The sequence below is a fragment of the Choloepus didactylus genome, chromosome 3 (assembly GCF_015220235.1).
Source record: "Choloepus didactylus isolate mChoDid1 chromosome 3, mChoDid1.pri, whole genome shotgun sequence".
Classification (NCBI taxonomy): Eukaryota; Metazoa; Chordata; class Mammalia; order Pilosa; family Megalonychidae; genus Choloepus; species Choloepus didactylus.
This window is the reverse complement of record NC_051309.1, coordinates 176,507,977-176,524,601: the sequence shown is the minus strand read 5'-3', so window position 1 is coordinate 176,524,601 and position 16,625 is coordinate 176,507,977.

Sequence of the window (16,625 nt, the reverse complement as noted above, 5' to 3'; positions counted from 1 at the left end):
TCATGTTGCCAAATATGTACCTAATCAAGGAATTGGAGAAGATAAAAGGGAAAATCCAGTAAGACATAGGGTTGCTGCAGATTCCTTGTCAATATGAAACATCATATTAGTGACTAAAGTGAAGCAGCACTTTCACATCTGTTGTGGTTTGCTAATGCTTGTGTAATGCAGCATATCAGTGTGCCGGTTTGAATGTATTATGTCCCCCAAACGCCATTATCTTTGATGTAATCTTGTGTAGGCAGATGTTATCAATGTTGATTAGATTGTAATTCTTTGAGTGTTTCTGTGGAGATGTGCCCCACCCAGCTGTGGGTGATGACTCTGATTGGATAGTTTCCATGGAGGTGTTGCTCTGCCCATTTGGGGTGGGTCTAAATTAATCAGTGGAGCCATATAAATGAGCTGACATAACAGAACAACTCAGTGCAGCTGTGAGGGACATTTTGAAGAGGAGCTACAGCCAAGAGGGACACTTTGAAGAAAGTGCAGGAGCTGCAGATGAGAGACATTTTGAAGATGGCCATTGAAAGCAGACTCTTGCTCCGGAGAAGCTGCAAGAGGACAAATACCCCAAGTGCAAGTAAGAATGACATTTTTGAGGATCTGCAGCCTAGAGAGGAATGTTCTGGGAGAAAGCCATTTTGAAACCAGAACTTTGGAGCAGATGCCAGCCACGTGCCTTCCCAGCTAACAGAGGTTTTCTGGACACCATTGGCCATCCTCCAGTGAAGGTACCCAATTGCTGATGTGTTACCTTGGACACTTTATGGCGTTAAGACTGTAACTGTGCAACCAAATAAACCCCCTTTTATAAAAGCCAATCCATCTCTGGTGTTTTGCATTCCGGCAGCATTAGCAAACTAGAACAACCGGAAAGGGATTGGTTTTTTTTTGTACTCTCTTAGCTGCAGCTACTCATCAAAATGTCACTCTCACTTGCTCTCCAAAATGTCACTCTTAGCTGCTCTAAACTCCCTCTGTTTGTCAGCTCCTTTATATGGTTCCAGTGATTTAATTCAGCCCCGCCCTGAATGAGTGGTGTAACACCTCCATGGAAATTATCCAATCAAACGTTTCATTCACAGTTCATTGAGTCACATCTCCATAGAAGCATTCAATGAATGGATTCCAATCTAATCAACACTATTACATCTGCCCCCACAAGACTGTATCAAAGATAATGGTATTTTGGGGGACATAATACATCCAAACTAGCACAGCATCTGAACATGAAAAGAATATAGCTACTGTTTCATTTCTTCCTTCCAAATATTAGTTAAAATGTATCTTTGGTACACAATCTCATGGAAATCTGCAGGGTTTGGAATTCCTGGAAACATAGTTCTGGCTTTGCTAAGTTGACCTGATCAAATCCACCTTGCCTACCACTGCACTTGATGACACGATTGCATCTCCGAAGGTTATGTATGTAATGTATTGTTCCTTTTACATGGTATCCAAGAATATAGCAGTCTAATCTATAGCAATAAAAATCAGAACAGTGGTTGCCACTGGGGGATGACTGATTGGAAAGAGAAACCCAAAACACCTTATACATCTATATTTCAGGGGAAGATAATGAGATAATGGAGTTGATCCACATAGAGAAAGAAGAGAAAATGCTTGGGAAATTGCTTATTCCTATGTAAAATATATATGAAATTGTATCATTGCTTCACTCTTTAAGATAAAACCCATTTAAGTTTTATTGAAGACTTCTATATTTTAAAAAACAAAATAAAATTTTTGTAATTTAGGATTAAATGTAGAAGTCTTTGCCTAACATAGCCTGGTAACATGATCAAACATTAGAAAATGGCTTAATAAATTTGACTAGATTAGAAATTCAAACATCTACCCAAAGAAATACACCATGTACAAAGAAAAAGTCAAACCACAGCCTACAAAATTATATTTATGATATGCATATTTTGATAAAGGATAACTGTATGGAACAGTATTTCTATGAAATCTCTGATAAATCAATAAGAAAGTGACAACTAAATAGAAAATATGCAAAGGCTATTAACAAGCAATTCACAGAGTGACTAACATAAGAAAAAAATGTTTAGCCTATGAGTAATCAGTGAAATGAGCATTAAACAGCATTAAGATACAATTTAACATACAACAGATTGGGGAAAATGTAAAATCTGCCAACATCAAGTGGTGGTGAGGAAGTAGCTAAGGAAATGTTCCCTGTTAGCGAGAGTGTAATGTAGTAAAAACACTTCTGAGAGCATTTAAAAAATGTCTAGTAAAAAGGAAAACAGGCATATTCTGTTTATCAGCAACTGCTCTAGCTGTTCATTTCCAGAATTGTTTGTAAGACTGAAAAGTTGGAAACAACTATAATAGAAGAATGGGTATATTTGACCATAACTATATGTTAAATATATAGAAAAGTGTCAAAGAATTCACTAGTACTAAATACACCAAATAAATAAATCTCAAACAATGCTTTCAAAGAAAGAGCAAATTGCAGCATAATATCATAGTTACAATATATGTAATCTTTAAAAACATATTAACAATGTCATATTCTGTTTGTGACCAATGCACATACAGAATAATTGTTAAATAGATTAAGAGGAAGAAAACAGACCATCTTCTGTGTAGAATTCATTACTGGGAATAGAGTTTAATGAAAATAAACGTATTGTGGAGCATCACATGGGATTTCAATTTTGTCTGTAATATTTTATCCTTAAAAAAGGATTGCTGAGAAAATATGGCAAATTTAACATTCAATTAGCCTTTAACATTCAATTAGCCTGGATGTAGGTACATGGGGCTTTTGTTATACTATCTCCTCTTATGAATGTATCAAATAAATCTTTAAAATATTTTATGGGAAACAAACCACCACAACAACAATTTTTTTAAAATGGTACACCCCAATCAGTATCTCACAACATTTTAACTCGTAATCTTGAATCACAGATAGTGAGGAATTGAGGAATCAATTATGTGCTCAGCCATAGAGAAGTCATAGCAAGGTCTAGGTAAACAGATACTTCAAAAGGTAAAGAACATGCAGTCAATCTACGTGGGCTTACATACATTCTTGGAGAGTTTATCTTAGAGGCATGGCAGAAGAAAACTTTGAAACAAACTAGAAAATTCTTTTAATATTATTACAAACTATTTTTTTCCTTTTTACATTTATTAACCATGAATTAAGGAAGTTAAAGCATTATAAATTTTAGAATAAAGGTTCTAACTTCATGGCAGAAACTTTTATAGGTTTATATAATAAAATTTTTTCTAAATAGCTCATCACATTTCATTAGGTTTTTGAATTTAACTTTGTGCTTTAGATTAACTGCTTCCTTTACTTTTGACATTTTAAATGAATGGAAATTAATAAAACAGTAGCCAACTGACAAACGCAGTATTTCTTTCCATCTCCATACAAATGCCATTTAATATGAGTATAAAAGTCAAATGGCATTGTACTCAATATATTCTTTATTTGAAGATAAGACTGCCAATCTATTTAAATGCAAGGATAAAATGTTAATGATTCTGAGAGTCACTGTGTTACATTGAATGATAGTGGGAGAAGTCTAACAGAACACAAGTAAGAACTTGATAATTCGACGCCATTTTCATTAGTTACTTCATTTTTAATACAACATTGCAATAGACAATATAGTGTGTTCCCATATTTAATATTTAAGTTGAAAAGGATATACATTAAAAAAAACTACAGTAGTAGTGTGTACAGTTGCCAATATTACTCCGTAAAAGAGATTTTTCCCATCAAAATGTAACTGAGTTTTACCAAATTTTCATTCCGTAATGAATAGGAGATGACTAACAACAAAAATAAATCTGAAAATTTCTTATTCCTTCTCCCCTATGTTATATGAGATCTCCTTCACAAACAAAAATTAAAAGAAAACAATTAAAGATGAGTACAATATTTAATAGTTATTTGAGATCAAGTGTCCAGGCATTTATTGCATCTGAAAGCTGTAACCTAAGCAAGAGGAGTGAAATGGGATTAGTGAGGAGATCAGGAGAATGTGGCGAGATCAAAAGTCCAGGGACTCACATGTGGAAGAACTGATATCCTAACTGCTTGTGATGGTTAGGTTCATGTGTCAATTCAGCCAGGTGACGGTGCCCAGGTGTCTGGTCAAGCAAGCACTGGCCTAACCGTTACTGCAAAGACATTTGTGGCTGGTTAATAAACCAGAAGGATGGTTTATTAAATCATCAGTCAGTCAATTGCATCTGTGGCTGATTACATCAACGAAGGGCGTGTCTTCCACAACAAGAGAATTTGATCAGCTGAATTTAATCCCATCAGCTGAAGACTTTTAAGGGAGAAGAGAGAACTTTCACTTCTTCAGCCAGCCAGTGTCTCCTGAGGAGTTCATCAGAGACCTTCATTGGCATAGCCAGCTCGCAGCCTGCCCTATGGAATTTGGACTCCTGCATCCTGCTTTATGGAATCTGGACTCGTACATCCCCACAGTTGCATGAGACACTTTTATAAAATCTCATATTTACAAATACCTTCTGTTGGTTCTGTTTCCCTAGAGAACCCTAACTGATACACTGCTGCTTTGGCACTTCCTAGCTATGTGATTTTACATATCATTTACCTTCTCTGTACTTCTTTTATTTAATTGACAAAAGGGATTAAAATATTTTTGTCTTGTCTCACAGGATTTTCCACAACATTGCTCTGCACATCTAATGAGAATTTATATGAACACATCAATATATTTTGAAAGTCACACAATGTTTTGTAATAATGGAACTTAACACTATCATTTTAATGTTGTTTATTCTTGGTGATATGACACAAAGGTAAATAATATGTGCAGGAACAAAATTGATGAAGTTAGTGGATTAATTGTATAATCAAAGTAGAAAGAGGGGGAGGTGTGTTTTAAATCATATCAAGGAGATTCCATTAAGGGGCAAAAATATTATTAGGATGACTTCATATGTCTCTATCAGGATGTTGAAGATCTGACAAACAGGAATGTTTCAGGATGCAATTCTTGGGCACTTGCACAATTGAGCAAGAAATAGACTTGCTTTCAGCCAGAATCTGAGTGACCTTGGGGAAACTACCCAGTTCTTTGAGTCCAATTATTTTTTAAATCTCTAAAACAAAGATACTAATAGCAATGGCAATGATGTAGTAGTGAGAAAAGCTAACATTAAGAGATAATTGTAACCTGGAAAGAGAAATGAAGGTAATTTCACTCCTCACTAGATTTTCCTTGATTTGCCAGGTAGGTCACTGCTTTTAATCTCTTTAAATACTATCTTCTGTCTGTAAGTAATAATTACATACAGGGTTGCTGTGAGAATGAAGAAAATTTTATATCTAAAATGTTTACTACAGTATGGTACTAAAATGTGCTAAATAAAAGATATTCACATTTATTTTTATTTATCTGAGAAGAGAGAAGTATAAAATAGTGGCAAAGTTGTTTGGCTTTGGAGTAAATACATATGGATTTGAATCCATACTCTGAAGTAGTTTAGTTTAAAAGTTAACCGCTGTAAGTCTCAGTTTTCCTGCATCCAAATGGAAAACAATAATATCAGCTAGTTAAAAATTTATAATTTATAAGGAATGAAATAAGATAATAAATTTACAAGTTTGTCATAATATGTATAAGTTCAAATATTTATTTATAATCTCTTTGATCATGCTATTATATTTGTTAAAACTATTCCTTCTAAGTGTGAACTGTAAAACCTTCCTGAGAATAGATCATCATCATCATATTTTCCCGTGTGACTGTTACATTTGTCAGTTGTTCAGTGTGATCCTGAAATTTCGTTTAAGCAAGGGATTTAGTGAAAATACTGCAGCTTCTTCATAATACTATATTACATATTCAAATCAAAGATTTGTGTGACATGGAAATGGTGGTATTTATTAGATTCTAGATTTTGAGATACTTAGGAAAAAAAATCAAAGATAAATCAATGTTGTACTGAATTCTGAGTTTGTATCTGGTTTTATTTTGGAAGGTTCCAAAATACAATGATTTCTTTAATGTGAAAAGTTGCTTAAGATAGCCAGTTTTGTTTGAAATCAATAATATTTTTATTCCAATTCATTATGGCATATTTGACAGATTCAAAATACAGATTTTCCTTATTTGTCAATTCATTCTTTTAGTGATATCAAACTCATGCAAACCACCATTTCTTAAAGTTTATTTGAATGATCAGGAAAAAATACTTGGAGGGACAAATTAGGATCATTTTCAACTCAATGATGATTCTACCCCAATAGCATCCAGGATTTATTTTCAACAATGTGGAAATATTTAAAAGGAAGCACATGACATGTATGAAGGTATACTTGTACAACACAGAGACATTTGAATATCTCAAAAGCCCAGAATCAAGTGAAACCAAGAGACAAGCTCAACACTGTCTGTTTGCTGGTTTCACAATAGGAAAGCCATCTGGAGTGCTCTGAGCTTTGAACAATGATTGCTGGTCCATGTACACAGGTGCACAGTGCAGGGAGTAAGTAGCAGATTGACCCACTTGGTTAATAATGGAATATCTAGTGAGGAGTGAAATCATGTTTATTTCACTTTCCAGATTTTTTTTTTAGAGTTTTAGATCATTTGAATGTATACATGGTGCATAATACTCTGCTATATGCTATAAAAAGAAGTGTTGAAAGGTAAATCAAATATAGCCTGATCTTTACCCTTGAGAATTTTCCTTTATAAGATAGATAACATTTGTGCAGACACCAAAAATAAAATATTTAAAAGACAAGGACATGTAGGCAGTCAGGCAATACTAGAAGTAATTTCAGAGGTGTTTCCTCTGGCCCAAAATGTGCATCAGAGTTTAGTGATATGTCACTATTGATACAGAAGGCTATTAGTCAAAGTGAATTAACTGAAGCATGGATTAACAGAAAAACAAATTCCATGGGGGGAAGAGCACATCCAAGCATTATTCTGGTTCCTTGTTTTTTTGTTTGTTTTTCCAGTCCTGGATAGTGAGACTATGTATCATAAGCTTTATGTCTATGCTTATTTCAGTCTATGTGTACCTTGGAATTCATTTACTATTTTGTTTATAGATTGAATCTTTAAATGTTAGAAAGTCAGAAGACTACCTGCCAATGTGCCACTCATTCATTAAACAAGTATTTGATACTTTTTCCTGGGTGTGAGATTCTGGACCAGGAATTCATAGTGAAATAAGAGGAAGCCCTTGTCCTTGTGGAACTCATATTCTTATTATGTTTACCATAGATTGGAGAAGGGAGAGAGTAAACTTAGAGAGAAGGGAGTCAGAGAATTCTTTACAGAGGAGAGTCCTTTTTGTTCTTTCTTGATAAACAAGGATTCATTAGAAATGGAGGGGAAGTTAATTCTAGAGAAAGTAATGCTTCCAAGCTTGAAAATTCATGATCTACAAATACCTGTGAAACTGTGAATAAATAATATAGTTGGAGTATAGGATTTTGAAGGAAGGCAGGAAATAAAGTCCAGATCATGTAATAGTTTTCTACTGCTGTTTTACAGTATAATTACAAACATCTTTTGAAACATAAATATGTTATCTTAGTATTCTGTAGTTCAGAAGTCAGACACATGTTTTAAAGGGCTAAATTCAAGGTGTTGGCAGGGATGTGCTCCTTCTTGGAGGCTCTAGGGGGAAAATCCACTCCTTTGCTCATTCGGATTGTAGCCAGAAATTAGTTCCTTGCAGTTGCAGGACTGAGGTCCCTTTTTCCTTGCTGGCTGTCAGCTGAGGACTGTTCCCAGCTAATAGAGACTGTTCACATTCCTTGGCTCACGACCCCTTGCTCCATCTTTCTTGCCAACAATCAAAACCGGGTCAAGTCATGATTGGAAGTTTATCTCTCTCTTCTTCCATTGGTGCGTCTCTCTGATTGACTCTTCTGCCTCTTCTGCTTTGTCAGGCTTTTTTGACTACACAGGGTCCACCCGGGTAACCCAGTATAAATCTACCTACTTTGGGTCTGCTGATCAGCAACATAATTGTTCAGCAATTTTAAGTCCCTTTTGCCATGTGAGGTAACATACTCTAAGAACTTGGACGTTTTTGAGGGGTGCTATTCAGCCCCCCACAAGTAACATGTATCAAATGTGTTTGATGAATATAAAGAGAAGGATCTTCTATTTCATTTAAATTTCTTTAGCAGACATCTATCTGTCTGTTCAAGTTTCTTAATTAGAACTTAATTTCAAGTTTCTAAAATTTTAATTTCCAAATTTAGCATATTATATTTTTCATAGAAATTCATCCATTTTGCTTATGTTATGAAATTAATTAGCATGTAGACATTCACAATATTCTAAAATTATTATCTTACATCCCTAATACTTTAGAACATATGTAACAGTTTTCTTTCATATGTTACCTGTTTTATTTTCTTCTTGGTCAGCATCACCAGAAGTTTGACCTTCTTGTTGATCTCGTCAAAAACCTGTTGTCAGTTTCTAAGTCTTATTTGTACAGCTAATGTTCTTTTATTCAATATAAATATTATGGATACAAGCTATTGGTGACAAAGCCATGAGGAAAGCGAACCCTTGTATATTCATTCCTTGTTGGAATATAAACTGTTACTAGAAAATAATCTGACACTTTTTAGTGAAATTGAGCATATGTATACTTTAAGATTCAATGATCTTACTCATGGGTGCTAAATCAGGCCAAAATTTTGTCATTTGTAAAGTCTGATTCATAAGTAACAATATTATTTATTATTTCAAAACTATGATGTATTATCATTTTAGCAAAATATCAACAACTTCAATTATCATGAATAATCCAGCATAATTTTAAATAACTATGCTCACAAATAGTACAAGGACTTTAAATGTTAGCTTTTGCAGAAAGTCTCATAATTAAGACAGTAGGTAATTATATTTGCAGGATCCTCTGATTTTATTAAATGATAATGCGTTTTCTTCTTTTTATCTCATTTAACAAAATGGAATTGAAAACCAAACAAAATTTCTAATATTTATTGACCTCTGTCTCAATTCTAATATACATTATCTCATTTAATCCTCACAACAATCCCTTAAAGTAGAGGCTATTAATTTTCCCACTTTACAGATGAGGAGTTTAAGGCTGAGATGATAAATAACTTGCTTCCGCTAAAGATACTAGTTGATAATGGGAACAGAAATGGACATCAGGAATTCTATCTCCAAACCTTGTTCATGTGTAACAACTCTGATGTACTGCTATGTCCCAGAGATTTCCTTTATTCATTGTTTAAATTAAGGATATGCCTTGACCAAAAGTAGAACTTGAATATGTGTCTCAGTGATTAAAAAACATGCTAAATTCTGTAGCTTATTGCATGTCGTGAGTATAAGCAGTAGTTCACCAAGGTCACAGAGTGCCTTCCCGTTGGGCCTTATTAAACCTATGAGACGATTTGCCTTCACAAGTTTTTAAATATCTAGCCTCTTACATGTGATTTATGAAATTAAGCTGAATGAATTCTGCAAAACAAGTGATTCAAAAGCCTTTTTATGTTTCTATGGGAACAAAACAGAGAAGCCAGAAGCAATCAAAATAAGTTTATCCTATTGCTTGTATGTCAGAAATGCCCCAAGGTGCCTTATAATAAGGCACTATGAATAATTCTGGCTTAACAACCAAAGTTTAATAAGAACAAATAACTCTTTTTAATATTGAGATATTGAAAGAGGGATCTTGGTATAATATTCTAAAAATTGTATTCAATATTGAACAAGAGTGAATGATATTATAGCTGAAGGAATGAATTAAAATATTTACTTTCTTATGTTTAATCACCTTTTTAAAAACGATTGTTCTATGTCAATCTTTTAAACATATAGCATTTTTTTTTCAAAAACAGTTATACCCTTTTCAACCTTCATTATTTGGTTCTTGTTTATTTTGTACTTGTACTTTATGCTGTAAATAACATCAAATATGAAAACGAACATGTAAATAACATTTACTATGTTATATGTTCCTTTAAGGCTGTTGATACAGGCAAGTGTTTTAAAATGCCATTACATTCAAACATCTTAGATAAAACTGTTAAATTTAAACATAATTTGATTTTTTTTAGTAAATACCATATTTAAATAGCTTCTGGATCCATAAAAAGTAAATAAAGTCAGGTATTATTAGTGTGCACTGCCTGTAATCCACTTTATAGTACGTAAATACATAAACTAACCACATTTAGTATGATAGTATGATTTCCATTTACACTTTTTGAAGATGAGATGGTTACATCAAATTTTTTTTAGGAAAATCCTGTGTAAGAAGGTGGCTAGGTGTTTAAAATACTGTATGTGCTCCCTCCTTCCAGACAAAGGAGACAATGAAATGCAACTGAAGTCCTTGCAAGAATTTATCTTTTCCACTGCCCTTAAAACCATCACCGAATGGGGTAGAGAGGCTCCAGTAGTCCTCTCTAGCTGCTGCCAAAATATTGTACAGAGCCACTTGTGAACTATTATCAGTTTTATTTTTCTTCAGTCAACTGATCATAAGTAATTTCTTCACAAGACCCTAAAGTGAAATGAAGGAGGTATAATGGGGTGGTAGGAATAAGGCATACCGGCAATCTGTAAACTTATGTGTTTCTTTAAGACCAATTTGAAGATAATTCTTTTTTCTATCACTTCCCATCTTAGGTAGAGTATGATGCTACGCAACCATAACTGTGTTGTGGTTTATCCTTTTTGTAGTGAAAGAGTGAAGTATCCTGTGGGAGGATGAGATCACTATCTCTCTAGATTGAATTATGATACACATATAGAGAATTGACTTAGTCCTGACGCAAAGTAGAGAAAGCGTATTGCTGTTCTTTCTAGGAGAAAGCAAACTGCTTCTTTTGTTCGTTGCTTAGTGATTGCAGATAAATAACTGTATATCATGTAATAGGGCATGGGTTCAGTACTCCAATAAAGAGACCACACTTGACAGAATTTGCAATTTGAAGCACCACTTTATTAAAATTCTTATAATCCACTTTTACTTTTTAATACCCATCTGTACTCTTCAGAATCCAAATAGGCAGGTTAAACAGTGATATTATAGACATCAATACCTCTAAAACTTTCCATTCTTTGATGGTGGTTCTAACACTGTGATTGCTCCAGGGTATTGGCATTGTATTTTATTAATATTTTGATATGGGAAAGAATCTCTAAGCACATCCACCTGGCCCTTTGTGAAAAAAAAAAAAGTTTCTTTATGCCAAAGATCAGGGAACCAGTGGATGCATTATGCATTTGCTGAAAATATCTATTCCAACTCTATGCTGAGAAACTGAAGATTAAGAATTTTATAGACTGAAGATCCCACTGCATTGTTTGGAGATATGTAGACCTAAATGCATTTATTAACATACCAGAGTCTATACCTGGGATGTTAGCAGGTTCCTTCATCAAGAGTACGCAGACTCCACTTCCCTCAAAGAACACTCAGGGTTTGTGGCTCACATCCGGCAAAAGAACGAGAGGCTCCAACCATCTATTGTACTGGCCTAAGTCAAGCTTTGATCCACAGAGTTATCATTATCTAGTTTAAAATCTAGTAGTAACTGTCCTAGGGATGCTGTTACAATCTACTAAAAGTTTCCTGCGATCAAGTTATTCTTATTGACATTTTCCTCATATGCAATACCTCTGCCACCTGAGAATCTTGTCATTTCCACTGAAATCAAGAATCCTTTTTCAGTGTCATGATTTCCCATCTACCTCCTCAGAATACATATAAAAATTATTAGAGATATGTTTAGTGATAGTAGTATTCACCTCTTCAATGTAATTCTCAAAGTAGTACCCTACAAGGACTCTCATGGGATGTGGTAGATTACGGTTTAATAGGATTCATGTGTGATGACTTATTTAAGTATAATGATCCCATATGTACAATAACCCTATATGTATCATGTAAATAAGATTCACATGATACAGCTCTACTAACATTTCTGCCTCCTTTAATTCTTATTAATTTTTAGCATTCATATTTCAACTTTACCATAGGCCACCATTAAGTTCAAGTTCTAATCAGCCAACCAAGTAAATATAAGAACCAATTAAGAATCCAAGATTTACTTTTTGGCTGTTTATTTCCACATGTATGGCATATCTAATACTCTCAGAATACATCCCTAATTATATTCTTCATACATTAGGAAACACCTTGCCATTCTTTTATTGTTTTTGGTAGTTTGAAAGGAGCTGAGTAAATATAGTGCTCCTTCTTTTCTTGAAATTTGCATCTCTTGTTATTTAAAATAATGAATAAGTTAGATGGGACCAAATTGTTTCTTTTTTAACTGTGAAAGACTAAGTTCAAGCCAATTAGGAATCCAAATATTGGCTCCCATCATGAATAGGACATCCAACCAGTCTTCCCTGTTAGGAGCTTTGCTTTGAGGAGGAAAATGAACTCTTAGTCTGTGAAAGTAGCGCCACTCAAAAAAGGAATTTTTCAGAGACTGGTCTGATCATGTAATATTCCTTGGCCCCTAACTTACTAATCAGAAAATTCACTCCATTACCCCTGGGGCAAAGTTTCCAAATTTAGTGAACTGTGGAAATGGATTATTTGACTATTAGGGGCCTAAGCTGTAGGAGGAAAAAAGAGAAACTTTTAGGGAAGTTAAAGGCACCTCCTCTTTCTGTCCATTTTCACTTTGAAATCTTTGTTTTCTTTCTTTACGCTCTCAAATGTAATTAGAAACAACCAGCCCACCACATAGGCCCTGTCTCAGACCAGTAAGGATTTATTATTGGTTATGAGGTAACTAAGAAAAAAAAAAAAGGGATGGTTGAGGAAATGTCCAAAAGCACATGGCAAAAGTGGCATGATCACATAACTTAATTTGGATGAAAAACTAGAAATCCTTTTCCTTACCTTTCAATCCAGACTGAGTCCTTTTTTTTAAAGGAGTTTCTCTAAGCTACTGCACAGGTGAAAAGGCAGTTTAACAGAGACAGTTGTTTATTTTGTTAGGTTATTTTCCCATTTCCCATTACAGAAACAGACAGTAGGAAAGAGCAATCATGCATTTCCTTTTCTGTTGCCCTAATAGTCAAAATTTGTGTATTTATGGAAATTTAATGGGAGGAAATTTTTCCAAAGTTGAGTGCTCAAAGTGAGTGCATTTTTTCATTAATGTAAATATGTGCTTCTACCTTTTTCTTGTCTATGAAAAAGTGGTTTCTTGGGTAACTCTGAAAGGAAATTAAACACTTCTGTAATTAATAGGCGTTGATTTTTAGACAAATGATTAGTTTTTCATTGACTCTTTTTGGTATATTAAGGAAATAATGTATATAATTTAATAGGGATCTTTATTGAGATAATTGTAGGTTTACCTGCAGTTGTAGGAAATTATATGAACTTAAAAACCTACAAATTATGCACAGAAAGTTTGTACACTTTCCCCAGTTTTCACTGATAATAATATTTTGCAATGCCACTGTATAAGATACTGACATTGATAGTCAACTGACCTTATTCAGGTTTCCCCAGTTTTACTTGAGGTTCAGTTCATCAGCTTTTCCTTTTATAATTCATACTTTTCTTACAAAGTGTAAGAACACTTTGAATGCTCTAGAGCTTGAAGATATTTTCCTGTGTTTTTCCCTAAAGGTTTTATATTTTCCATTTCAGTCCAAGATCCATTTTGGATTAATTTTATATACAGTGTGAGATTTAATTTGAGGTGTATTTTTTGCCTCTGCTCTAACACCATTCATTGAAAAGCTGTCCTTCCTCCATTTAATTGCTTCTGCACATTTGTCAAAAACCAGTTGAGTATATTTATTTGGGCCTATTTCTGGGTTCTCTACTATGCTTCATTGATCTATAAATGAAAAACTTGAAATTGAAAATTAAAGTGAAAATTTATAATCTAAAAGACCACACAGTCTTTATTATTGCTGCTCTGTAGAAAGACAAAATATCAGGTACAGTTATTCTATTCCCAATCTATTTTTTTCTTTCAAATAGATTTTTAAAGCTACTTTAGTAAATTTCTATGACTTTCCATATAAATTTTAAAATAAGCTTGTCTATGGCAAAAAAAACCTCATTGGGATATTGCTAAGAATTGCATTCAAACTATGTAGATCAACTTGACATTTTTACTATGTTGAGTCTTCCAATTCATGAACACTGCATGTCTCCCCATTTGGTTAGGTCTTTTTAAATTTCTTTTAAAGCTATTTTGTATTTTTCAGCATATTGACTCTGTATATGTTTTATTAAGTGCATACCTAAGTGTTTCATTTTCTTTGTATCAATTGTAAATGGTATTGTGTTTTTAATTTGGTTTCTGCATGTTTATTGTTATTTTATAGAAATGTGAATGATTTCTATTTGTCAATCTTGAATCCTGTGATCTTGCTGAGCTTCTTTATTAGTTATAGGAGTTTGTGTGTGTGTATGTGTAGTAGTAGTAGTAGTAATAGTAGTAGTAGTAGTAATAGTGGTAGAAGTAGATTCCTTAGATTTTTGTACATAGACACTTATGTTATCTGCAAATATAGACAGTATTTTTCTTTATTCCCTTCCAATCTGTGTGATTTTGTTTCTATTTCTGGCCTTATTGCAGTGGCTAGAAATTCTAGGACTATTAAATAAGAGTAGAGAGAGCAGACACCTTTGCATTTTACCTGACCTTATTGCCTATCATCAAGAATGATATTAGTTGTATGTTGTTTCGTAGATGCTCCGTATCAGATTTGAGTAATTTCCCTCTATTACTAAATTGTTGAGAGTTTTCACCATGAACAGGTATTGGATTTTGTCAAATGTTTTCTTTTGTCAATTGATAAGTGGCCATGATTTTAGCTTGTTTTTATGGTATATTGTATTATTTGAGTTTTCAATGTCTTGCCTTGCATATCTGGAATAAATCTCACTTGTTCATAGTGTATGGCATATGCTGTATCCTTTTTATATGTTGCAGGATTTGGCTTGTTAGTATTTTGTTGGAGACATTTATGTCTATTTCCATAAGGGACATTGGCTTGTAGTTTTCTTTTCTTGTGATGCCTTTGTCTGGTTTCGGTATCAGATATTGCTGGTCTCATATATGTTGGGAATGGTTCCATTTCTTCAATTTTCTGGAAGAGACCATGTTGGGTAAAATTCTCCAGTGAAATAATCTGGGCTTATAGATTTTGTCAGGAGCTTCTAAATAATGAATTCAATGATTATAGAACTATTTGGATTATCTATTTCATCTTATTTTGATGTTTTTAGTTTGTGATTTTCATGGAATTGGTGCATTTCTTCTAAGTTGTCAAATCGATGGACATAAGATTGTTCATAGTATTCTCTTATTTTCATTGTTTCTGTTTTAATGGCTGCAGGGTCTATTATGATATAAACCCTATGATATTGGTGATTTGTGTCCTCTTTATTTTTGTTATTTTAAGAGATTTATCAATTTTATTGATTTTTTTCAAAGAACCAGCTTTTATTTCATTGATTTTTCTTTATTATTTTCCTATTTTCAGTTTCATTGCCTACATTTTCCTTGTGCTTGCTTCCAGTATATTTTGCTCTTGCTTTTCTAGTTTCTTAGGGTGGTAGAATGGGTTACTGATACACTTTTCCTTGTTTCTAATGTAAGCATTTAGTGTTATAAATTTCCCCTTCAGCCCCACTTTAGCTTCATCCCATATACTTTGATATTGAATTCTATGATTTATTTATTTCAATAATTTCTCTTTGACTATTGATTTGTTTAGAAATCTGTTGTTTAATATCCACATGCTTAGAGAGTTTCCTGTTGTCTTTGCATCACTGATTCCTAATTTGATTCCATTATGGTCAGATAATACATTGTATGATTTCAGCTCTTTTAAATGTGTTAAGGTTTGTTTTGTGGCCCAGGATATGGTATATCTTAATGCATGTTTCATGAGCACTTGAAACAAATGTGTATTATGCTGTTGTGGGCAGGGTTTTTATACTTTCCAATTAGATCATGATGGATGATGTATTGTTTAGATCTCTGTATCTTTGCTGAATTTCTGCCTAGTACTTCTATCAGTTGCTAGAAGGGAAGTGTTAAAGTTCCCAATTATAATTTATCTATTTCTCCTTTCAGCTCTATCAGTTTTTGCTTCATCTATTTTGAGGCTCTGTTGTTTCATGCATATCCATTTAGGATGATCATGTATTCCTGCTGGATTGATCCATTTATCATTACCACTTGGGCATCACACCACTGACAGCGAAGTCGTTGACCTATTCTTGGAAACAATTGACAATCTGATCACTATCAGTGACCAGGTTTTTAGGGCTTCTTGGTTTTGCATAGCTATGGTGAGGAAAATGATTCAAAATTAGCTTTCCTGTTGGTAGAACCATAACATGTTATTATGGAAAGATATCCAAGCCAGAATTTTTTATTACCCAGCTTTCTAGGTTTCTAACTTACAATTCAAACTTTATTACCCACACTACCTGGAGAAATCTGACTGTTCCTTCTTTGTAGGAAATAAGGCCATCTTCCCCCTACTTAGAACCCAATCTACACTAATTTTAATGTGTCATTAGCAACACTGTGGTTTCTTCCAATATAAAGATTCCTTGAAGGTTGATCTGAGAAT